General features: G+C 34.1%; 1 long non-coding RNA gene across 2 annotated transcripts; it reads left to right on the forward strand.

The window, feature by feature from the left end:
* The first annotated feature begins 3,605 nt into the window (after window positions 1-3,605).
* Window positions 3,606-16,499, forward strand: LOC149549157 (uncharacterized). 2 transcript variants are annotated; one of them, XR_016354047.1, is made up of 4 exons: window positions 3,606-3,930; window positions 5,002-5,268; window positions 5,626-5,969; window positions 16,224-16,499. It is a non-coding gene; the product is annotated as an uncharacterized LOC149549157 (long non-coding RNA). The 2 variants fall into 2 exon arrangements; XR_016354046.1 differs by having other exon boundaries at window positions 3,608-3,930; window positions 5,002-5,286.
* Window positions 16,500-26,760: the final 10,261 nt, after the last annotated feature.

A 26,760-nucleotide genomic window follows, 5' to 3' on the forward strand; every position in this document is an offset into this window, starting at 1 on the left:
GTTGATTTGTCAGTCTTACTATGTTGTCATCAATGACAAACAAAGTCATAACACTATTGTACAATATTTTCTCATAGCATCAACATTCATGCTAACAATTGAATGACCCTTTGCAACCAAAGTACAAGTGGTTCAAAAATTCTTATATGCTCATGACGTATATATTTCTCTTCAACATGGCTATTTTCCAATTATCATAATAATAGTTTGGAAAGGATTATGAGAAATTTGTTGTGGTCTGATGAGCTAGGGAACAAGAAAAGACACTATGTAAAGTGGGAATACTGTTATTTACCTAAAGAGAAGGGTGGATTGGGGATTAAAGACTTAAAAGCTCAAAATATGGCTTTGGCATCTAAATGGATCATTCAAGCTCTTATAGGAGAGGAACCATGAAAAGTCTTAGTCAGAAATAAAAGTCTTAGTCAGAAATAACATCTCTAGATCAAAAATTAAAAAAGGTAAATATTGGATCAATGTTCTGCTATGTGATAAAGTATTTGGGAATTTTGAGTTATTTGTCTTTGGCTCAAAAGTATTTCAGTCTATTTGGAAGGAATGGTCCCAGGTTATAAGTCTTATCACATTTAGAGGTGCCATTAGTGGCCTTCCTACTTATTCTGTTTTGGATAGATATATTTGGTGGGGAGTTGAAGCTAATGTTAAACCTCTTGCATTAACCCAAAGTTGTTCTACAAAAAATTGAAATAAGTATGGCATTTCCCTTGTTAATGATATTTTAGTTGACAATAGGTTAGGGATGTGGAATGAAATCCCTAACAAATTTCACATTCCTAATTCTCAGAAGAAAACTTACTCTATCATCGTTAAAGCTATATGTAATTTCTATAGTGGATCAAATGGAAAGATGGTAAATAATTTAGTAATGTTTCAACTAAAAAAATATATAATATACTTTAGGATGACTATTTTATTTTTAACAAGGTGAACCATGGTTGGGGGTTGGGGTATTTAGTTGATAAATGACATTAGCCTAAGAAAGCTTGCTTTAGATTGTTACTACTTTTGAGGAAACTTGTTATTGGTTATACTCTACCTTATGGTCTTGGTAACCCTATTTTGTGTGGTGTCTTCTTTGTTGCGGAGTCTTATGAACAATTTTCACCTTTTCCCATGGTGTCTAGTCCATATTCTTTGGGTCGCCCATAGCTTGGAATAGTAGACCCGGTCTTTCTTGGAGTGAAATTCTAGCTAACTTTGTTGAATCCTTTGATCTTAAAATCAATACCTTTTGGTTTATTTTAACCTGTGAAATTTTATGGTTTCTTTGGAAGGAGAGAAATAGGAAGATTTTTTAGAAGAGGAGGCAAACTATTGAGTTTGGATGTAAACTCATACATTTTCAAATCATGTCATAGGTTACTCTAGAAATCTCCAGGGATAGATTCATGGTGCTGATGTGGGAGGGACAAATCTTGATTCACAAGGAAGATATAATCTCATGCCAATATTTTTCTATTCACAAGGATATGTTTAATCAGAGAGAAATGGAAACCTTAACCAATTCAATCAAAGGTCTTAGTATTGAAGACAAATCTATTGCTGATAAAAATGCTCCTCATGTTCAAACAACACTAGGGAAGATGGACTAGAAAGTACTGCAGGATGCTATTAGATGCGTGTAAGGACACCTTTAAGTTGTCTCTATATCTTTTTGTATTAACAATACTAAATATAGGTTACCTCAAAATGTGATTAAATGTACTCATTAGAAAACTACTCTAATTTGTGAGAAGGCACTATTCTTTTAGGTAGTTGTTTGGATTATTTTGTGATTCTATGAGTTTATTTTGAAGATGCAAATTGTAAGAAACTTAGATGGTATATATACTTCAGTGATGTAACCCAATTACTTATACTATGTTAATACAAAAAAAATTGAACTTTTAATATTTTAAAGATCTTATGACAATAAAGACAACTTACATAGCTTGTATTGATATTCTAGTAATGTCAAATAGAAAAATAAATTAATATTTAGAAATAGTCTTGGCTCATCCAAATTTATGTGTGTCCTAACAACTCTTGAGACCATAACCTTGTGTTATTTTTTCATTAGTATTGCTTTTTTTAAGGGAGGGACCTTCAACCATCTCTGCAATGTGCCCTAACAACTCTACAACAAACAATCATGGTCACTTTTTGAAAAAGCATGGTCGTTAAAGAAAAGCATGATCCTTGATGAAACCCTCCATGATATATAGAAAAAATAAATATTTTATTCAAACCCATGGTGGCATTGAGACAATCACTTCATAGCCAAATGAAACCCTCAACAATATTAAGACAATCACTAAGAAAATGAAACTGTCCATGCCGTACAAAATAATGGAATCATTGAAGAGAAACCTTTAATGCTGTAGAAAAAAATGATGAAAAAATAAAGAAAATTGCAAGCACAACGCAATAGATTTCATCTTTTTAACGTAATTCTTAATGCATTAGGATAACCATTTAACATCAAAATGAAACCTTAAATGACACAGAGAAATAATATTTATTTTAATGAAATCATGACGACATTGAAACAATCATTTCATAGTCAAATAAAACTCTCAATGACACTTAGATAATCATTGAGATAATGAAATGATAAAGGTTGTATAGAAATAATGCAATTATTGAAGGAAAACTTTGAATGCTATTTGAAAAAAAGATTAAAAAATAAAGCAAAATATGAAGCAACTAATTTAATCATTGTATATTCTATAAAGGACACATAATTAATGAATGGACATTATCTAGTGGGAGGCATTCACAGAGGTGGAATGGTTGCAAAGCCAACTTCACAGGAGGATGAGGGTACCATACAACATGACCAAATGTGGTGAAATCTTATGTTTTTAGGGTTCGATAATATTTGCCCATGAATCGAAGATAAGGCATGTACGTAGTCGACAATGAACATAAAGAGACATAAGGGATTGAGTGGCCTCTCTTTCCTAACATACAAGTGAAACATGTAAAAGGGCTCATGATATGCATAAACACTTGCAATTAGTTATTTTAAATTATTTGTAAACAGATAAAATAAATTTAAACTATTGGTTGTATAATGAGCAATTATTGACACAATGAGGGTCTTATATTGACCTACACTATGAAATGTCCACTTTTTGTTCCTTTTACACCTTACAACTCCTACGCCACCTCTCATTAATGTCCAAAAAATGAAACATTAATTTTCAACAGTTAAGTAACATACATAGATAGCCAAAACAACAACTCTTCTAAGTATGATATACTAATTAGGAGATATAAGTACACAAAATTAGCTATATTCACTACTAATACCTTTCCTTAAATTTTTTGGGATGAGATTCTATCATCTTAATCCAACTTCCTTATTTTAACTTAATTAATTTTAAAAATTAAAATTTGATGAATTTTATGATAATAAAGACAACATGTGGTGTGTATAGGTTATCTAGTAATGTTAAGAGAGAAAAAAATTAACATTTTTAAATAGTTTTGGTACATCCATTTGGAAGTGTTATTTTTCCCGTTTGTTAATGTTATAGAAATACAAAGCGTACCCGTTAAAGATAAAAAAAGCGGAGACCTTCAACCATCTCCGCAACGTGCCCCAACAGCTCTACAACTTTAAAAAGCATGGCCCATTTTTCAAAAAACAAGTGTGGGCTTTAACAGAAAAGCATGACCGTTGAGAAAAAACATGCACCAAAGAGGGTTTGTCCGAGAGATAAATTCCAGTTTTTAAAAACCAACTAATTTCAGGAGCTATTGTCTCGGGCGATGATTTGGGGAGTTGATTGAGGAATGGAGCTCCTGCTCCCTATGTCGAATGCCCCTGAGAAGAATATGCATTCAACCTCTCCCAACACCCCGCAAAGGGAAGCGCAAGGAAGAGGCAGATCACAACTGGGGGAGGCGAATTTGTTGTTCTAGGTGATTCTTGTTACACGTGTTTGATGTTTTATATTATTTTGATGATCATTTTGTGGGACTTTCTGCGCTTGTTTATTACATTGCTATTTTGAATTTGAATGAATTGCAACTGAATGTAAGATCTCCTTCAATTCCCGTTTATTTAGTTCTTTCTGGTTAAACACTATAGATTAAGAGAATGCATTTATACTATAGGCTCTTACCTCTGTTACCAACATATCCCTGTAAACCTGGAATCAATAGATTTTGGGAGTTCAAGTGCACCCAAACATTTGTTTAGAGAAAATCAGTTGCCTGTTTTCTTGGAAGATTCCTTCTTTTAGATGTACTTATGCAACAATTTTGCAACCTCTAACAATTTTAGGTACTTTTTTTTGCTGCATTTTAGCCCAAGACACTCAGCTTTACAAATGAGATAATGTCTTATCACCTCCAAAATGGTCTGCAGTTTTGGACATATATACTTCCCTCACCAGTAGACGCCTTTCTTCTTACTCTGGAACTTTGAAGTATGTGACACTAGTTATTTCTTGTTGTCATACCCTTACCATGAAGACCATCTCTCAGCAGGTCCATTTCGAGTGCATTGTAAAGCCAAAATGATGTATATTTAACCACTCAAGAATCATTAAATTATTTCAAAGATTGAAATGGTAGAATAAGGGAGGAAGGAGTATTTTCATAGCTTTAAAATTTTCTCGATAGATTACACACCCTTACTAATTTCCTCCTGGTTATTATCCCTCATCTGCCTGGACAACCCCTTCTTATTCTAGATTATTGTCTTTTTGAGGAGCACATATGCCAAACATGCTTTTACTGGGAATCTACTAGATAAGGTTAAAATAATGTGCAATTATATAGAGATAATTTAATATGCAAAATTTGTTATGGTGGTCTGGTTAAAATATAGGTTAGCAACTAAACAGCTTTTAAATATAACAGGATGTGATATAAATTCCAAAAGTAAAGATCTACTATCACATTTGTTTAGAATATTGTTTATGAAATACCATTTAAATATGTGGATGTATTATAACTTCATATTTATTATGCTTGTGGTTATTTCAGGATTTCATTAGACATTGACGGTGTCAATAAAAGAGAATGCAGCGCATGCTTAATTATTTATCATATTACTCTTTGAATGCTGGAAGCCTTAACCCTTTTTTTGGATGAAAAGACCATCAGGTGGTTTTTTATGAGTAATCTATGAAGGAATGTTATGTCCTGCATGATCTGCACCTCTGACATCTATCAGGCAGCTCACTTTCTGCAGAGCATTGCTCAACATTATATCTCCTTCAACGATCTCCATTTGGCTGAATTGTTGAAATTGTAAGATTTTCTTTTCAGGTATGCTCTGAAATTTCTATGCATTCTTTTCCAAAGGAATTCTTAGTGTACCATTGACAACCGTTTGCAAATTTCATAGATTTGTGTTGTCATGAGCCAATGGTTGAGTATACCTACTGAAATTCATGTGCTTATTTTGTATTTTTTTATGTTTGATCTTGTTAATGGCTGTATGCTGTCGACAAGACAATTTTTAATTTCAATGAAAGAGAATTATATTTTATGATAATCATATTTTGTTTTTATTTTAATTATAAAACAAGCTAAAATTCATTCAGAAATTTAATGTATATGGTATTAATAGTGATTCTAATACATGATTTTCTGTTGCATTCACAGTGCTGTGAACAGCTCAATTGGCAAAATCAGATTCACCTCATAGACTATGAATGTTTGGAATGTTCTGTTTACATGTTATGTTCTTTAGCTGCCTTTCTATTTTTATTCAGCATGGCCATGCTTCTTTTGTTTGGAAGTCTACTTTTATAGGTTTTGTATGCTTTTTTTTGTAATCTTTATTTTTTATGAGAGGATGTTTCTCTTTTCTCTTTTTTATTGGTTTCTCTCTCTTTTGTTTGTGCTCGATGATTATTTTATGGAGCTCAATAAAGATGGTAGTAATGACAAGGAGACAGAGAAAAGAAGCAGCAGTACACATCACGAGCTTGAAGGAAATACAACAGGTACCAACCACACTTGAGTAATAAAACTCCCTTTTACAATCATTTTTATGAATGTTTTTGATAATAATCCACGATGTTTACCTCTTTGTTCACTTAACTTAGTTTGACAAAAAAAATTGTTTTTCAAGTAGGTTATATGTTTTGAATTAATTGTTTACTTTGATGAATTAGCTTTTCAATTCTTTGATCCCCCTTCTGCCGCAGCTGATATCAATATGGGGCTCAAGTAGAATCGAATTCGGGGCCTCCCAAATGAGAGGCTCACAACTTACCATTGCACTGCAGGGTGTTCCCTGTTTTTCCACCTTTTTTTTAATTATATCATAAATTAATTGAAAAAATCTAAAATCCAAATTTTTTATCTACTTTAAGTTTTTAAATAATCTTGTCTTTTTACCCATTAATCTGTGGCATCCAAGAAAGATCAACCTTTCTCACCATTTCACATTTAAACATTGTTAGATCTGAGTCACTTTATACAGTCTAACATAACATATAGGTTAGAGGTTAAGTTTGTAGTCTTATAATATGTCATCCACACTCAGATTACATATAATTGTAACTCACTCACAATTTAACATCTACAATTTCATTTAGCTTGAACCTGTATCATTCTTGAACCCAAAAATCCATATGAATCTTGCTTCACCAAATATTTTAAATTCACTTCAAATATATTGGAGAAGTTTAATATGAATCTTGAAATACATTCCATGTCTGCATATAACAGGTCACACTATAATATTGATTTTGATTGATTGCATAGCTAAAGTCCTTTTGATGAGTGAAAATTTGCAGGTGTCATAAACCACAAATCATTGTAACCATAGATTTGAAATACTAAGTATAATAAACCATAAAGGTTTGTAGCCTTGCTGCACTTTCAGATCAGCTAGTGAAACATGGGATCATCACACAGGGTGTGTGTTTTGATGGTTGAGAAATACTACTTTCACTGAGTAAAGGGAGGTAAAAATACTTGAAATGGGGGGATGTGCCAGATAGCTTTTTGCCCTTATTGCTGTTTGGTTTTCATAATCAACTTAGTTTCACACAAATCAATTGTTTTGATAATGCCAATACGACAATGGTTTGCGAGGAGGTTTGAGTTTTCAATAGTTTTTTAATGAGAAGAGATGTTTTCACAGATAAATAACTGTTCGCAACCTGCATAAACTGGACATTTTCTGCCTATAGTTGCTGGTATAAGTCATACATTTTTTGCCTAAGAAGACACAATAATACTCCAATCATTATTTTGCACACAGTCTAACAGCTCCTCAGAAGGCAAAATCACTGAAATCTGATTGCTGAATGGTGTCTCTTTACAGTCGTACAAATTATAAAATGTTTTATTTTCTCTTAAAAAATGAACTATTACACATGCTCAAAAAGATTGATTTTCTGAGCAACAACATTTCTTGGCTAGATACAATAAAGAATGTAAGAATTAACCTTCAAGAGATAATCATAGGCATCCCTTTGTGGAGGAATAAATGTTTTTCCTACCCCTTGAGGCCAAGTCTAACCTCCTTTACAGTGTTGGGGAAACACTTTCCTCCTAACACACTGCCTTAAAAAATTCCAAAGAACTCTTCATTAAGGCATAGAAGATGAGGTTGTTTTATTGTAAACTGAAGGATCTATATATTCCCCTTGGGAAAAATCAAAACTCTCTGTACCTCCTGCAAGAGTCAATGATGGTTTCCAATTGTCGTAACTGTCTTTGCTAATCATAAATCCCGTCGAGTAGCTTCCTGCCTAAATTAGGTACATTTTTCTTATGACTTTTAGCTTGTCTTGATTCCTTGAAGGTGTGGGAAACGAGCCTGCTTCCAATGCATCTTCAAGCCTTTTTAGGAGCCATAGTAGATCTCCTAATCTGAATCCTCCCTGGTTATTTTAATGGGCCTTTGTTAGCATGCATTGTTGCTGACTTGAATGTTGCCATGCAATTAAATCCCTTATTCAAATCTCATTATCATTAAAGGTTGATATGTGGAAACAACTGTCACCATACTGGTGAGCATGTCCAAATGCATGTAAAAGATGGAACTTTTGAATTCCATTACACAAGCCTCTTGTTAATGTCGCTCTCTCTAGACTGACCATCTTCAACACTTCGATGATGCCTCCAAGAATTACAGTGATACCACCTGACAACCTATTATCAACCACCATTTGCGTTGAGTTATTAGGTTGTAAAATATAATGTGAATGGATCTGCTCTTTTTCTTCTTCCTCAGTGGTAGTTTTCAACCATGAATTCTGCATTCTTCATTTGCATTATTAATATCTCCAGCCTCTTCTACTGATCTTAAAATTTAGGCCTTCTTTGCATTAATTCTCTATCCATTGCCAGATGATTTAGAAAAAGTTTATATCCATCTGACCCTTTTTTGGTTTTGAACTGCATCTCACGCAAAAATGTTGTTAACCAACAAGCTTCCTTGGATCCAAGGGAATGACCAACTTACCAAGTAACATATGTTCCCCATAAACATTTGCCTTTTTAAAGTCTAGTTCATAAAGCTATAAATGTATGTGAACCAATGCAGTTAAGAGAATAAAGAGTAGCTGTAAAGACATCTATACAGAAAACCAAAGCTATTATTTTCTTATGCCTGTCCACACCCAACATCACAAATGTCTTGTTGGTTCCCAAAACCATAGATTGAAATCCTACGAGTCTTGTCAACTCATTGCTGGTATTCCAACTGGTTATGGCCAACTTGACGGAACTGATCAATCTGATCCAAGTCCTCTGCACTTCTGCCTCTGCAGCGGGTTTGCCTATTCCTAAGCCAAATTTCTAAGCCTTAGGCTTTATAAAGAAGATTGTTATATCACAAGCAAGATAAAGATTTCCTTCAAACAACAAGGATATGAAAGGGCTTTAGTTCATACAGCAAATATGTGAGAATGCTGAAACTGTATTTACTTCAAAACTACACTAATCATTTTAAGATGTAAATGCTTTAAATAGAATGTGCTTCGAACATCAATGTTCTGAAAATAGAAAGATTTTGAATATAATTACTTGAAAGTAGAAATGTTTAAAATATGAATGTTTATAAATTGTGATAATGAGTGGTTCAATTCTTTGAAAGGAAAGAATAGAAAGTAATTGCCAATTTACAAGCTATGAATCAAATGATTACAATAAAAAGAATACTAAAACCAGTGCCTTATTATATGAGTAATAGAGTCAATATCATGAAAGCTATTTATATACAACTTTATAGGACAGTATGTTTTAATACTATCAGCAATCTAATTATCAAAATGTAAAGGATTAAGTATATATGCAAGTTTAAATCAGTCTAGATTGTACTTTTAACTTCTGTGGAGGGAAGACCAACCAGACAAAGATAAGGAAGCAAATGATATTTCTCTATATCTCTGATAATCAGACTTTAAAATAGTGTTACACCGACGTGGGGGTGCGGCGGTGGCAGGGGATATCGAGACGAGTTTTGGGTGCAGGAAAAAAAAGGGCCTCAATTTGGGGATGGTGGTGGGACGGTGGGGGTCCGGCGGCAAGGGTGCGGAGGGGGGGGGGGGGAGGTGGGGAGGGGGTTGCATAGTATATATATATCATTGAAAATGCTAATTATGAAATGATACTTCAATATATTATATAACTTACCAAATATAGTTGAATAGAGAAAATTGAAATGTGATTCACAAACCATAAGTTCACACTTGAAACTTGAAACTTCATAACCATTACCAATGACCATTTAACAAATTAACTTGATTCAAGATGCAAGATTCAAAATTCATTGTTCAAATATGAATATCATATATCATAAAGATGCTCATGATGACAATGAGCCGAGTTGCATGAAACAGTGAAATGAAATAATGTATCATAGCCATATCAAAGTGAGTACAATCAACAAAATAACAAAATGTCAATAATGAGAATGGAATCATCCCAAGTGCTCTCTAATCATTACCTATACCAAAGTCCTAATCATCCCAAGGGTTAGCTTGCTTAAAAAACAAATTAAAAAAGAAATGCAAGAAGTAATTTTTTTATAACTTTTTGGGCCATTCAGCTGGCCACACCCCGCGAGCACCTCGCGCATGCCCATGCGTGCATCCCCTCACCCGAGCACCCGTGACGCACCCGAGTCTTGCATCCCACCCAAGTGCTCGACCGGTGTGGCCAAGGTGCGGCTGAGCTTTTTCGACCAGCGGGTGTACTCGGGTGCAAGACGCACCCGCACCGGGTGCATACGCGCATCGGGTGCTTCGGGTTTTTGACCCGGGTGTGCACACCTAAGTTACACACTGTTTAAATGATATAAGCCTATAACTAATCTTCTTTAACAATAAATATTTAAAATTGCTCACAAGTTTCCAAATAACTATAAAGGACTAGACTTATTCATGCTTTGATACCTTGCCTTATATAAATAGGAACACTAAATTCTTACAGGTCGTGTTGGAAATATTGTATCAATTGAAATGCCTGATTCTGAAAATTCGTCCCAAACCTCACCTTTATAACGATGTATATATATCAATATTATGAAAGAGTTGTTGTTGTCCTCAAAATCGTTTTTATATCAAATTATTCAAAATGCTATTATTGCTGCATGTCCTTTGTCGCAATTTGGCACCCATATATATATATATATATATATATATATATGTATGTATGTATGTATGTATGTATGTATGTGTTCGAAAAGGTGTGAAAACTAAATATGAACCATCACACTCTTTCAGTACATCTTGTTTTAGTTTAATAATTGTAACCAACATTAGTATAACCTTTAATAATGTTAAAAGGCATCAATCAATCTTTGATCAATCAGAAATTATTTTTGCTCGAGTGATAGAGGTGAGCAGTTGAAACAGATGCTTCAGCTTGAGGAATTCCAACCATGTTAATCTCTTCCTATAAATTGCAAAGTAATATCATCATTGCTACATCAAGCTTAATTCAAACAGACACTGTTGTATGCAATATATTCCTCTGTTCTTGATTGGTTTGATTTCAATGAGGGTGTTCCTCCTTCCATCATCTGCTGCTCCATTTGTGGATTCTGCCACTTCAAGTTTCTTTATTTCATGTGTTGTTAACCAATCAGGTTTGTATTTTCCAAAATGCAAATCTCATTAATTTTAACAACTAAATCCCCATCATACTTAACCTTCTCAATGAGTTCATTTTCCAAAATTTTCTCGATATTATCCTTGACCAGTAATTGAGGATCAGTGCTACTCAATATCTTGTCACATTTCCATGCGAGAGACATCAATCCTTTTGTTTGAGATGCACAACCTTTATTACAATGGGTCTCCAACATTGTTATCTGCAGGAGAAAAATATGAAATAATCTGTCAAAACAGTGATGGCTTTAGGATTGTAATAATCTGTGTAATGATTGAAGTTTATTTATTTTGAATGAAGCAACTTAGGGGTGTGGTAACTATGTACTAAATCTAATCTTAAAGAAAAGGAAAGAAATATAAGATAAGTTATAGGATAAAAAGATTAGAAAGGATGTTCCAATGGAGTGCCTAATCTTGGAAATTCAGGACTCCATTGTGCCTTAAACCTAGCTTTATTTGGAACAAAGATGTTAAAAGGCCTTTCAAGTGTTGGAGGCATATCCAACCACGAGAAACTCTAGGGCTAACCACCAGGCAAAGTTACAAGACATGGCTCCTTGTCTCTTTTGAGCATTACATGTACTTTCAGCAATAGTAATTGGAGGTTGAATGGTCAAGTATCCTATATTTGGATCCTTGCTACCCATAGCTTTACAACCTGTCTCAAGCTTGTTTATAATCTTAAAAACAGAATGCAAGCGGTCACCTTTAGCATCAAGTCCACTAAGGCATGTTGTACCCAGAATTCTGATTTCTTGAATTTGATGAGGCAGTCCAGATACATTGCCTGATTCTCTTCTTTCTGTTGGACTAAAAGTTCCAATGGGAGTACCCGTTTTACCATATAACTCATATTTCTTCTGATTGAAAAAACTATGTACTGCTTTTACAATCTGCCAAAGCACATTATATGCATAGAATGCCCACAGCTCTTAGATTCTGATTTCACAACAGCTACTTCGTTGTTATTTTTTCACTTCATATTTGAGATATTTGATCTTCAAAGATAGAGGAATATACACTCAAATACGTTAATACATTCTAGTTCTGCTGCTGAAGCAACTTCAAGAGGTAATGTGTCTAAAATCCCTGCAATACCATATGTAATAATTCATACATACCTTCTATTGAATATTCTTAAATGCATAGCAACAGAGTAAAATTTGGCCCAACTGAGGTTGCATGTGCACTAAAATTTCCCTTGTTTCAATTTTATTAAAATCTAATAATACATCCTGCCTCCATACACATGTCTGTTGTTTCTTTTTCATGTAAAACTATGTCTACATATTTCTTCATGAAATACGCCTGTCATTTTATTGACTGCGAATGAAACTTTCACATCTTTTTCACGACTGGCTATGTTCTCAGTCTTCTTCAAGGACTGACATTTTTCTCTGACCTTCCATTTGGTTACATGGTCCTTTTAGGTCTACATATTTCTTCATGAAACACGCCTGTCATTTTATTGACTGTGAATGAAACTTTCACATCTTTTTCACAACTGCTTATGTTCTCAGTCTTCTTCAAGGACTGGCATTTTTCCCTGACCTTCCATTTGGTTACATTGTCTTTTTAGGTCTACATATTTCTTCATGAAACACGCCTGTCATTTTATTGACTGTGAATGAAACTTTGACATCTTTTTCACAACTGCTTATGTTCTCAGTCTTCTTCAAGGACTGACATTTTTCCCTGACCTTCCATTTGGTTACATGGTCCTTTTAGGCCTACATATTTCTTCATGAAACACGCCTGTCATTTTATTGACTGTGAATGAAACTTTCACATCTTTTTCACAACTGCTTATGTTCTCAGTCTTCTTCAAGGACTGACATTTTTCCCTGACCTTCCATTTGGTTACATTGTCCTTTTAGGTCTACATATTTCTTCATGAAACATGCCTGTCATTTTATTGACTGTGAATGAAACTTTCACATCTTTTTCACAACTGCTTATGTTCTCAGTCTTCTTCAAGGACTGACATTTTTCCCTGACCTTCCATTTGGTTACATTGTCCTTTTAGGTCTACATATTTCTTCATGAAACATGCCTGTAATTTTATTGACTGTGAATGAAACTTTCACATCTTTTTCACAACTGCTTATGTTCTCAGTCTTCTTCAAGGACTGACATTTTTCCCTGACCTTCCATTTGGTTACATTGTCCTTTTAGCATTTTTAACTATGGATTGTCCAGCATGCAATGACTGTCCATGAATATTTGGTTGCTACTGTTCATTTCTTGCAAGGGTATTGGACAGGATTTTAGGAGTACTTATTCACTCTTCATTGTTACTACGACAATTTCACAACCTTCTATGTCCTTGTCAGATAATACCTTCATCATTTGATGTTGGAGCTCTGTAGATTTGTTGTCCTTTGCAGATAGTCTTTTGTTCCTTTTGTGCTGGCCCGTGTTTAGCACATCATGTACTTTTGTTATATGGCTGATATTGTCATTCTTTCTAACCTCTGCCATATGTATACCACCATTCTTTGCTTGCCTGATTGATTGGTCTTCTTCTTGCTGCACGACTTTCTTTAACATGATTATTGTTATTGAAAACTTTTTCACTGCCCCTTCTGGGCTATTACATACAAGTTTTTGACATTTAACATGTTCTTGAGCATGAAGTAGACTCCACTCTTTCACAAAGGCTCTCTTAAGCTTTTTCTTACCGTATGATACAACCATCTTCATAAGAACATGCAGATTTGACTTATGGTGTCCTTTCAATCTATATTATGTACCGACTCTTTGTTTATTCCCTTGTATATGGTATCCTCCACTACATAATGTTTTGCAATAGTGTGAACTTCTTGAAACATTGAAGTCCCTCTGTCTTCTATACTTGTCTCTGTTTCATGACATCTGCCAGGCATCTAATAGCGAAACAGTTACACTTTTAGACATTATTCTTCCTAAAGAGGCCTCTCTTCAAATATCTCAATGACTATTCATTTACTACTTATGACTTTTGATTGTTATCCCTTATTGAATTTTCTCTACATTATTCATATGCACCATCTTGCTCATTATGTTTGAAATACATTTCGTTCATATTGCTCCTTGTCATGTCTTGGTCTTCCACATTTCATCTTAACTGTGATATTTCCTTGCTTTCTCTGTTTCCTCACATCAAAGAAGATACAAAGATATTTTAATAACTCAATATTTACACTAAAGGGTTGCATGGAGGAAACAAACATTCACTGTACCCTATTTTTTTCACCACATTTTTCCTTATGATGTGCATTCATGAACCTATCTACTCATTGTCATTCAAATATCTTAATGACTGTCCCTGTTTTGATCTTGAAAATGCATTGAACTACCTCTTCAGCTCTTTGGTTGTTTCTCATGTAATTTTGATAGTTAAGAAAATATCATATCCTTGATTACATGGTGCGGCTGTCAACATTTTGTGCTTGTTCAATGACTCTCCTACCATTTTAATCTCCCCTCTCTCCTTGACAACTGTGGCTGCCATTGCACCTTCAATGTGTTCTTTTGTAGGTTTTCAAGCTCTGTTTGAACTGTTCATTGTCACTGTTATTGAAGGTGTCGTAAATAATAAACTCATTGAGCTCAAGAGTCTCAAGAAAATTTCTCCACTTAACTGTTTAGTTGGACACTTGATGAAGGGAAAGATATCCCAGGCCACTCATCATAGTCTCTATAGAGACAATGAAGCTGGCACACTTAAAATTTTAGATCAAGACAACTGTCCTGTCATTGTCATTATACTTCTTCATATATGTTGTGAGATTCTATTCTCTAGCTTATACTCCTCGACACAATTCTTTTAATGACAGCAAAGAACACTCTCGTTTCTCTACTTTCCATTGCTTCTTTTATATGTTGCTGATTTTATATTTAAAATTGGCTTTTAGTATCCTCCAACCCATCATAACTATTTTACGTGTCAGTGTTGTATACACTTGATGTAAAGAAATATATCCCTGGCCACTCATCATAGTCTCTACAGATCCAAAATGTAGAGACAATGAAGCTAGGTGCTTTTTAAAAGTTGGTGTCCTTTTAATCATGATAATTGTCTCGTCACAGTCATTATACCTCTTTCGTACATGTGAGATTTTTCTTCTCTAGCTTATATTCCTTGAGACATTTCCTTTAATGACAGCGAAGAACACTCTAGTTTCTACATGTACCATTGGAGCTTGTATATGTTTCTGATTTTATATTCAAAACTGACTTTTAATATCAAACCTATGATGACTGTTTGTCTTTACAGTGTTGTAGATTCTCTAAATGCCATTGATCTTGTTGTTGTAGACTGAACATTTTCCCTATTCATCATGATAGCAGCGTCTCACTAACTAACTTTATGTTTAATCAGTTTGTTCACCTCTTTGTGAGTTTATAATAAAGGTGACATTAATTTGCCTTTTTTGAAACAAGCTCCTATAAGTATTACTAAACTGAAATGGAATTAAGTAAAGCAAAGGCAACATATGTATTATGCAGTGTTAATATTTTCATTTTTAATTCTATAATTTTCTATTTTACTTGTAATCTTCTTGAACATATGTTGTGGGTGTCATCACTCTATCATCCAGCAGCTTGACCTGTTCTAGACCATGGTTTTTATCCTCAGTTCCCTTTCTCTGCATTTTCTTTCCTTTTCCCTACTCAAATTCTCCTTCGACAAGTCGATAGCCTAGATCAAGTGTCATGTTTTAAGGTGGTCACTGAAAAACATGCACTTGCATCATATAGATAGATCTCCAAATACTTCAGTGTCATTCTCATCCTCATGGGTTCCTTATTCCTGTAGATGCTAGAGTTGCATTTGCTGTTAAAATGAAACAAATATATGTGAAAATTTTGTGTTAGAGCATACTTTGTCTAGACTATCATTTGTATATTTGTATAACAGAGTTAGGCAGATGTATGTTCAGATTTTGTTCTATTTGAAAGTTTTGGTACATCTAAATGATTTAATCCTGGGTAATTATTCATATATATTCTCATTGATTTTTTTAATTGAATCTTCTTATATCAGTTTTACTTAGCCTGCCAAACACCGAATTATTTTATATTGTATTGACAGGAAAATCATCTAAATTTAAACAGTGGTTGGTGTTGATTGTTTGACAGGCTGAGGCAGTGTTTGGAAATCTTTGGAGAATTGATTAGATAGCTACCGAAGTTAAGTGGTTAACGTAATTTTGAAATATTAAATCTGATATTTGTTGATTAAAATGTAGAAAATATTATATTTTTAAATAGTTGTTGAACTTAATGGAGGCATAATTTATAAGCTAAGTCAATTCACTGGATAATGCAATACCTAGAACTCAAGAAGATGTTGCAATTTTGAATTAGTTGCCCAAATTGGTGACATCAATAAATATAATATGTAAATTGAGAAAATGTCTTTCCAGTGAATTGATATGTAATCCGCTTTATTATTTAATACCATTATTTTTATTTGGGAGGGGTTGAATTTGCCCCCTCCCTAAGGCTGCAAAGAGTGATCATTAGCCATGGCCATTCTTGTAGGTCTCACGTCTTCGTGTTTTTTTTTCTTAACTTTTTAACTATTGAATTTTTTGCATGACATTTAGCTTTTTTCAATTTTTATTTTCATTTCAATTATCTTTAATGACTTACAATTGTGGTGCAATGTAATTATTAAGTGCAATCATATTCTTTAACTATAACAGACTTTTATAATATTGTAATAATTAGTGGTGTTGTTAGCATACTGCAATTTGAACATTTTGGTTTAGTGCTTCTTTAGGAATTCATTTATCATTTATGTGATGGGTTTGAATCTTGAATTAGTTATTGTTTATTGAAGTTTGGGTTTGAATTTCGATATTTTTTTGATGATTTATGCGTCTAGCATTCAATTTGTATGCTTAAATTTAAAATGCTTTGTTTGCATTTATATGAAGTGTTTGCTTCAGCTTTATCATTTAATTTGTGCACACATCTGAATTTCCTCATACACTAATTGTTTGTTTGTTGTGACTTTTAAGCATATATGTTTAGTGTGTTTAACTTTGGCATCTGCTATGTGTATATTTAGTGTTATAACCTAAACATTCATTGTGTATATTTAGTGTTATAACCTAAACATATTCATTGTGTAATTTCATTGTGTAATTTCAGCATCTACTCATCATGTTTTTCGAACTGTGTAGAGTGTGTGCGCAACATATTCGTATTGTTTAAACTTTGATATGCCTTTAATTGTTTGTTGGTATTATTTTTTGTGTGTTTATATGAAGTGTTTGCATTTCCATTAGTTGATTGTACATGAATTTTGGCATATATATATAAAACTAACTTGTTAATTAAGTGTATTTAAATTATTTTACTTTGATCTTCTTATTCTTTATTTGTTTGTTTGTGTGGTGGATGTGCTTGATCTTTTTGTCACTTTCAAGAGTGTTCTAACCTTAATATTCACTTATATGCATGTTCGAATAAAGATTGTATATGTGAAGCATGTTGTACCTTTTTAATATTCACCTTGTACATGGCTGAGCCAAGTTTATGTGCAAGCGTCTTCTCACTTTGGCATTCTTTAATTTATGGTTGACATTCATTTTGTGTGAAGAGTTATGCATGTACAACTTATATATTTGAACTTCCACATTCACTTTGTGAAGATTAATCATTAACTACTCAAAAGTGATTTGGCATGGTTTAATTTTTATCACAATATTCTTTAATTATTAACATATTTTTGTAGTATTAGTTTCGGTGTGGTTTAATAATTATTACAATATTCTTTAATTATAACATAATTTGGTAATAGTCAATGTTGTATTATTAGACAACATTTTAGTTTAGCATTTTATCGTGGAATTTATTTATGATGTGTATGAATAATTAGTTAAATTGTTTATTTTTGTTTGGGTTTGAATATGTGCATTGACTTTTAGCGACATGAAGTGTGGGTTTGGGGGCTTTGAGATTTGGTCTATGTCTGTTTAAATTTCAGCACGAACTAGTGGTTTGTTTGAAGTGACTTGCATAGCATTTTGACATTTGTTAGTTGTTGGACCCATATATGTAAACTTTAGCCATTTATGTTGAGAACTTCGGTATTCAGTTTGTGTGGATGTTTGGATTTTGACATACTACTTTTGTATTGAACCTTGTGTGAAGCATGTGAGTGAATCCTAAGGATTTGTCTCAAAAGGCTATATTTACGAGTTGGAGACATGCTTCTTGAAATTTGTAGGTATCATGATGAGCATCTAGGTTTTTCTTGACAAAGGCATCAAAAATGTGTTTTTTTCAACTATGAAAAGAACATTAAGATCCATTCAATCCTTTTGCTCCACCTCAATGTACGAAGAGAGATTCAAATACTACAAGTTTCTTAATGATATAAGTGGATGGGATTTCTATAGGCTTTTTGGTGAATGCAAAATTTGGAGGTTGGTGGTTTTTTGATTGCTTAAGCCAAAAAAACTTGGTGGTGGACAATGGTTCCAACAAATGATGAACTAGATTTTCTTGCGCGCGCGCGCGTGTATGAGCATGTGCAAGTGGATGTGTGTTTGGCTTGTGTCGCTTGGGCTTGGGATTGATGCATGTGTATGTCTTGTGTGAGATTGTGTGTTGTATGTTGCATATTTGAACAATACTGTCAATTTTGTCTATGTGTGCATATGCGCATGTCCATGCACATGTCTATATATGGATTTGAGCATGTAGATGTGTTTGTGTGTATGCATGTGTGGGTGGTTGTGTATGTGTGTGCATGTATGTTTGTGTGTGTCTGTGTGCAAGTGGCCATATTCATTTCTAATGCATTTGTGGGTGGTTGTGCATGTAGGTTTGAATCCAAAATCCTTTAGAATTCTCTAACTTAATCATTTTGGACAACCCCTTAGAGATGTCCATCTCCATCAAGATCCTTGCATAAGTGGAAGGCATAATATCTAATGACTCATCATCCACCATCAAGATATCACCAAGAGCATTTTCCACATCTTCTAAAAAGGAGTCAACCCAAAGATGAAGAGGAAGATAGGGAAGCCCCGCTCATATTAGAAACTTGGAAAAGAGTCAAAAGCAAGGGAAAAATTAGGTTACCATGGTTTCACTATTAATGGATAATGATTTGGCCAAGTAAAGTGTGATCACATAGAATCAACTTTCAATAATCATTAATTTCAAACATAGAAATAAAAAATCAATTGGTCACAAGGAAGATGTGGACAGTACTAGATGAAATAGGTTCCCACATAGAGGAGATCTATTCATGCAAATTACGAAGATTCAGCCAAAGACCCTTGAAATGACTTATTATAACATGGTAAGAAGAAATGGAGGAAGAAGCCTCAACGTCTTTCTCCACATCCCCCTCCAAAGAGATCCAAATAAGGTTTGAAATAGGGAAAGGTCCCCTTTCTTTAAAATTTGAGCCACCACCAATCTTGGTCCTATAAGAAAGACCATCTGAAGACCCTTCCAACTGACCACAAAGACTATTTAGAAAAAGATGGCAGTTGACAAGGACACAACAAACTGGAAAGCACTAGCCTTTACCCTTTGTTTTTTTTAAGTTTTTCATCCTTCATCCAAGGATCCCTATTTAACTTGGACATAGGGGGCTAAATAGGAGCTTTCTTGTTCTATCCACCTCTTTTGTTTTGAAGTTTTTTATCTGGGTTCAGACACTCTTCTTGAAGGTAGATGTTTTGATAACAAGATCTCTTCCTTTCAAGGCCCTCTTCTCATAACCGACACATCCTTTCATAATAATCTATTTTCCTGTCTTACAAGAGACAACACTCTTTGCTAAGTTTGTGGCATACATTATCGCTTAAAGGATATATCCTTGTTGTTAGAGGCATTTATCCTTGATTCTCTTCCTTATGATACCTATGGCTTCATAGTCATCATAAGGAGGGGGCACATATACACTCTACTTGTACTATAGTTTTTTTGGCACTCTTACTTTTGCATTGCAACATGCCACTCCCTAATGGGTATAAGATAAGATAATATTAATGTCCAACAAGAGACCACAACACAGGTCTATGGGACTGGGAGCTTACAACCAAGAAGATAGCACCAAACGGTGCTGATAAAAGAACAAGCACAAAACTTAAAATAGAAGATGAAAAAGAGAGCAAGAGTCACCTTGATTGAACATGATTAGGGTTTAAGGATCCTTCCTCAAAGGGAAGAAGGAAAAAAATGAATGAGAAGGATGGGTGCGACTAGGGGCTCTATATTGTCATTGAGTGTTGCGGGGGAGTGTTGCTGGTGAAGAACACTACGAGATTTCACTGATTTGGAGTGGTCGATATTAAGGAAACTATACGGTCGCTTTGTACCTTGGGCAAGATATGAGGGTGAGAAAGACGTGATAAGTTGTACCTGGGTCTAACCCATGGGAAAGGATAGCTACAAAGTGTGGTTTCAAAGTTGTATGGCTTCACGAAGATAGAGCGCAAGGCAACGTTGATTTATGTACCTAAAGCAGTGTAAGAGAGATCTACACTCTCTAAACAAACAATAGAATCTCCCTCTGATCTCGTAGTATGTTGGGCATCTGAAAAGGAAATGGGTCTCAAATTCTATTTCCTCCACGGTACAAAGTCTACAAAACTGATCCTCTCTATCTATATGGTCGTTGATCTGGATCAAGAGTTGGTGAGAGCCCACCCTGAAGGAGCCAAGAGAGATACATAGGGCATGGGTCCACTGTCTATGTAAGTAGTTTGGGCACCAAATGATCTTGTCTTGAATATCCAAGAAGTGTTCGTCATAGAATGGCATCCCTGGGCGTAAACCCCCAGGAGGATCGACCCAGGTCCGGATAATATATTGTCTCTAGATGTCAAGTTTGATATATCTGTTTAGCTCCTGCCAAGAGGGGAGGAGGTGAGCTGGAGCGTCTAGTGAGAATTAGTAGGGAGGGAGACAGCTGCTATCTATCCCAACTGATCTCAGTAGGATAGTAGCCTGAGTGTACCAACAACAAGCCCTAGATGTGGGATCAAAGTCTATAATAGCAACTAAAGAGCAATATGCCAAGTGAGGGTATTTGTATCGACCTTCAGTAGAGAATGCAAAGCCACAAAGGTGATGGAGGAACCAAATTAGGTTGAAAATGGTCGCTAATCTAAATTGGTGGGCACCAAACTCAACTAAAATAACACGGTGGGGGGTGGATCTCTAGCATTTGATAATTCGACAGAGGAGCAAAATCTAGATATGCTCAATCGAGGCTCAATCTGAGTCCAAAAGGGAAGACCCCCATACCACTAAACCATAAGAGCACTGTGGGTCTGACTAAGGAATCTAGGAGGGATAACTTAGTCGAGGTGTCCTAGAAGTGATATGTAAAGAAGTGTCTCTCAAGAATGGCAAGGGAACCCAATGCTTTGCAAATTCGAGGCTGAATAGCTGGTCACAAGATGAAGTGGGGCCCAGAGAACTTAACTCATACAAACCTCTTAGACCATTCAATCCTACTTATTTTGTTTCCTTTTTTTTTTTGTGATTTACAGTACATCATACAATTCTTGTTGGGAAAGATAATCATATATATATATATATATATATATATATATATATATATATATATATATATATATATATATATATATATCTATTTTTTCTTTCATGCTAGTAGGATAAACTCATGGGGGATATCATCCTTTGTCATGCTCTTATCTTTTGTATGGTTTTTTTAATAGTCTTCCAAACATGGTATTAATGGTGAGGCATTTCATCAGCTGTGGTTTCTATCATTAATTAATCTGGGCACTAATTCCCTTTTTGTGCCTTTTGATTTTTTTTTAAAGTCCTTTATTTCTTTTTGCTTTATTTTCATGCTCTTATGCATGGGAATTGAGTTAGGATCCTAGGATCTGAACGCATGACTTGTCTTATACTCCTAAAGTGGGGGCTAATGTGTCATCTTAATATGGAACTTAATTTTAGGAGTTTTTATCCTTCCTTAATGTGGTCTGGTCTAGTCTGGTCTTTCTCTTCAAATCTTTCTCAAATCTCGAAGTCATCTCTCATTTATGTGCATAGCCCTTAAAGATGGTATTTTATCACCTTTTTGGCCATACCAATTGGCGCTTTCATCATTTCGTATTGTTTCTACACTTTCTCTAAGATATTGGTGCCAAGAGGGATTTTGATCTCGGGGACCATGTTGTCTTGGGTGTTTAAATTATTTTATTATATGCCATGGTCAACTTGCTTTGTTTTCAATCTTGAAAACTAGTATATAAGGGGTTGGGACATTTTGTTTTCATTGACAATCTACACACAAGCATTAAGATGCACACATGAGACATCAAGAAAGCCTTTTAAAAGAATATATTAAGAACTCTTCCAACATTCATTTTGATCTGTCATTTCCTTCTTGGGTCAAACCTCTTCCTTCAAGGTGGTAGTGGGTTTCGGTTTCCAAAGGGGATCTTGCATTCATTCATTTAAGTTCTTCAAATCTCCATCAATATAAATTACAAGAAGACTTATTCACGAGGTTTTGAATTTCATAGTTTCCTTTTGGTTTATTTGTGTTGAGTGAAGATGATTACATTTACATACTTGGTCACATACTAAATTTAATTGCATCTATAAGGGTAGTTATATTTCTCATTATTAGTTTTAGTTTTACTACTTGCTAGCATTTTCGTAATCATTATCATCTCAATTTCAAGTTTGACTCCTTAATCTAGGGGACTTGACCAAGGCAATTTCTCCTCCAACAAACAAAAATTAATTTGTCTTGTGCACAGTCTAAAGTTTTTAGGAGAAATGAGGTCAATAATGTTTCTACCCTCTAGGCACATGGTCATAAGGTCATAAACATGCTTGCATAGGTTGAATAGGTCAACCTATACTTGGAGATCTAAGATTTTTAGGGTTTTCTAAGCCTTTTGTTCTAATTCCAGATCCACCATTTTTTTATAGTTCTTGAACAATAGTTTTCTAAGTAGACAAGCACCTTCCCTTCTATATTTTTTAGGTCAAATCTCTCCCATGTTTTTATTTCATATCATAGACTCAAACCATTTTTACATCCAAATACTAATTCATCAACTTATCCAACCACATCCTACATACACATTTGAAATAATTTCATTCTACGTGCTAATCAAAATTTCAAAAATCATACCCTAATATTTCCCTGTCAAGCATGGGTTCAGGTTTCAATAGATCGAGAGAAAGTTCCAGAGGTCGAAGAACAAGACATAAGAGACAAGAATCAACAAAGAGATGAGTGAAAATATTATCAGTGGGAGGGCTACCTCTATTTTGGTCAATAACAAACAATGGGATGATTTTGTTTCCCTTTTGGAAGTAAAAACCATAATAATAATGTGGTTGGGAAAATGGTCGCCCATTTCAAATGTCACACAATGGTGTAACGAGCATTGGGGAAGAGCCTTCTATCTAAAATTTATCTACAATGGCTTCATTTTGGTGATCTTTCCATCGAAGGAAAATAAGGAATGGGTTTTGCATGGAGGACCATATTTGTTAGATGGCAAGGGTTTCTTTGTGTGGGATTGATCTCCTAACTTTGACCCTATCAAAGAAACAATTAAGGAGGTCCTTGGGTGAGTGAGAGCATGCCCTCTTGAATATAGGGACAAAGAGACTTTTAAATTAATAGGGAATTGTTTGGGTTCCTCTTTGCTTGCTGAAGAAATGGTTGACAATATGGTCTACTCCATCTACCCTAGAATCTTGACCAAAGTCCAGGTATGCTTTAATGTTCCAGATTTTATAGTTTTAGGGTCCACAAAAGGGGAATGTTGACAAACTTTGATGGTTGAAAATGAGGATTTAGATGTTAGGGCTTCCTCTATTCAAGGAACTTGTGTGAAAGGCAAAGGCTTGGAATCCAACTCCCTGCTAGGCAAAATAGCTAAACAAACGAAGGTCAACGTGGATCGTTTGGATAAGTACAAACTACTTTTTTTTTTAAAAGAGAATATGTGTAGTGATTGAGAGGCTAGGTGTATTTGGGATGAGGATAGATGGTGTGCTCTAGATCTGGGTCTTCAAAATGAATGATGTGTTCAGAACCAGGGATGAGGATCTACATTCCTTTATTCAAGTTATCAAGGAAACTCTAACATCTTTCTATGCCCAATACCAAAGTCAGGTGCAAAATAGAGTTAATTAGAATTGATGATGATTTTTGAGAAGGAGGAAGGTATTAATGTGATTTGTGGAAATGATTTGACTTCACATTGATCGAGGTATGTGTTTGAGGATGATTCTTCAAGAAGTTTCTTTTTAGTCAAAACAATTTATGAGATGGAAAAATTTCCAAGGTAAATTTGAATTGTGAGTCAACAAGCTTAGAAGAAAATAATTTATGAATAGTTACATACATTGTATTTGATAACGGATCTAGGGTATGTTCTTAAGGAAGCAAAAGGATTTCTATTGAAGGGAAAGTTAATGAGAAGTTATAATGCTAAGTTTCTGGAATAGATTGTGTAGAGATTTTTCTGGAATAAATCATGGATTGTGGAAATCTGATTGCATTAATGAGAAGTTGTTTGCTAATTGCAAAGTTGGAGGACTCTCTCTCTCTGTCTCAGAAGCATGATGGAGATTGTACCATCTCAAAGTAGACATACTTGCATTTCAAGACCTTTTAGCACCCTTTCCATAATTTCTCTATTGAACCATGGATGAACCTATGCTCAATGTCTCTTTTCCTCTCTCCCCTTACATTCCATTCTTCTTTATCATCTCTCCTTCTAGGTCTTCTAGGTGTCATTTTGTCACCCTTTGGACCATATCTCCTAATCAGTTTATCATCTTCCAGTTTCACTTTTACCATATTCTAGAGCTTTATGTGGGGTAAAAGAACAAACATGTTTCGCCCTTTTATAAAGGAAAAGGGTAACAAAAGTACAAAGTCTTCATTTTCAATGACATAAAATTGGTAGTATTGTTTAGAATTTGATAATGAAGTAAACTAATGAAATGTGTAGAAATGGATAAAGTTTAGGATTATAATTTTTAATGATTATTTGAAATAATAATTGATATATTTTCATAAATTTTAAAAACAAATTTTTACTTGTTGAAAAATGCTAAAAATTATGGGTCTAATTCCCACCATAAAATAATAAGGAATTAAACTTATTTCCCTTCGATCTTAGATTATGTTATAGATAACATATATAGTTAGAACAATCAAAAATAAAAATTGGCTTTAGAGCTATATTTTAACTTTTATAATGATTCAAATATCAACTCACCTGAAATTGATAGTTTTCATCCACTACATTTTTCAAAACAAATCTATTCTAACCAAAAGAAAAATTATACATTCTTAAATATGGCTCTCCTCTAGAACGCTATGTTATTTTATTTATTTTTTGATAGGATTTAATATTTTTTCCTTTCTCAAAATTTACATCTTCTCGTTAAAATACGTACTTGCAAATTTTTTTAATTACAATATACTATATCTAATTAAAACACTATAAATGCTATATGATAATATTTTTGACTTTGAACTCTATAAAATGATGTTTATATGTCATTAAAAAAAATCATAAAAAGTAGTAAGAGTTATTGAAACATCAGTTTTCTGAAATTTTTTTATCTTTAGTAATTGGATACAAACTACTATAAAATATTCATTTAATAGACATTTCCAATTGGAAAAGTGTGAGACCATATATAACATAGCTAGAATAAATTTGTCTAGATAATATGCTTCAATAAAATTTATTTTTAGATAAGATAAGATAAGATAAGATAATTTATTAATGTCCAATAGGAGACCACAAAGGGGTCTAAGGGACTGAGAGTACAAATAGGGGCCAGAAGGTAACAAGACCACCAAATGGTGTTCGCATACAACAAAAAAATAAAAATGAAACAAGTAGAGCAAGAAGAAAAGAAACAGGAAAAACAACAAGGGTGGTTACGAAACCACAAAAACTAATAGTTCATAATTGTGGAAAAGTAGCTCAGAACAGAAGGATAACTAGTTGTGTATAGAGAAATCTGAGTCCAATATCGGAGAGAAGAGGTAAAAATACTCAAATTCAATCATTCTGAAAAGTCATCTTGATAGGTGACACAACTTTGTACTTTAACTCTGTGGCCTTTTTGACTTGGCCACTAGGATTAGATCGACCTAGTCCCCGGTGATTGCGGAGTTCAGAGTTTGAAAGTCCTCAAGTTTGCTAATTAATTAATTTTACTCCTCAGGTAGCCTAATTTGTTTTCCCACTCAAAAAATAGTATAAAAAGGAGGCTTGGGGGCTTCATTTTCATATCTCATTCATATTTAATCAAGCTCTTTCTCTAAAGTGAAGATTTCAACCTTCAAGGAGTTCAAGCATTCAAGAAAGCAAGTTTCTTCAAGCATTCCAGGACCTTTTGTTAGCATTCCCTCTTCAAGATCTAACATATTGTTGGCCATCAATGGAGGAGATCTACATTAAAGCATTCATTATCTTCTTCATTGATGCACATTTACATCCATGGCTCCATGATGTGGTTATTGTGGATTTATTGCAATTGTGGAGATATCTTACATCATACCAAATTCAAGATCTACAACATACATCACGAAAAATCATTTTTGACAGGGATTTCTACAAGCAAGGTGAATATTTACTTTTATCTTATTTCTTTTACATTTACATTTATC

This window comes from Cupressus sempervirens, chromosome 7 (assembly GCF_028749045.1).
Source record: "Cupressus sempervirens isolate cs-2001-9-10 chromosome 7, ASM2874904v1, whole genome shotgun sequence".
Classification (NCBI taxonomy): Eukaryota; Viridiplantae; Streptophyta; class Pinopsida; order Cupressales; family Cupressaceae; genus Cupressus; species Cupressus sempervirens.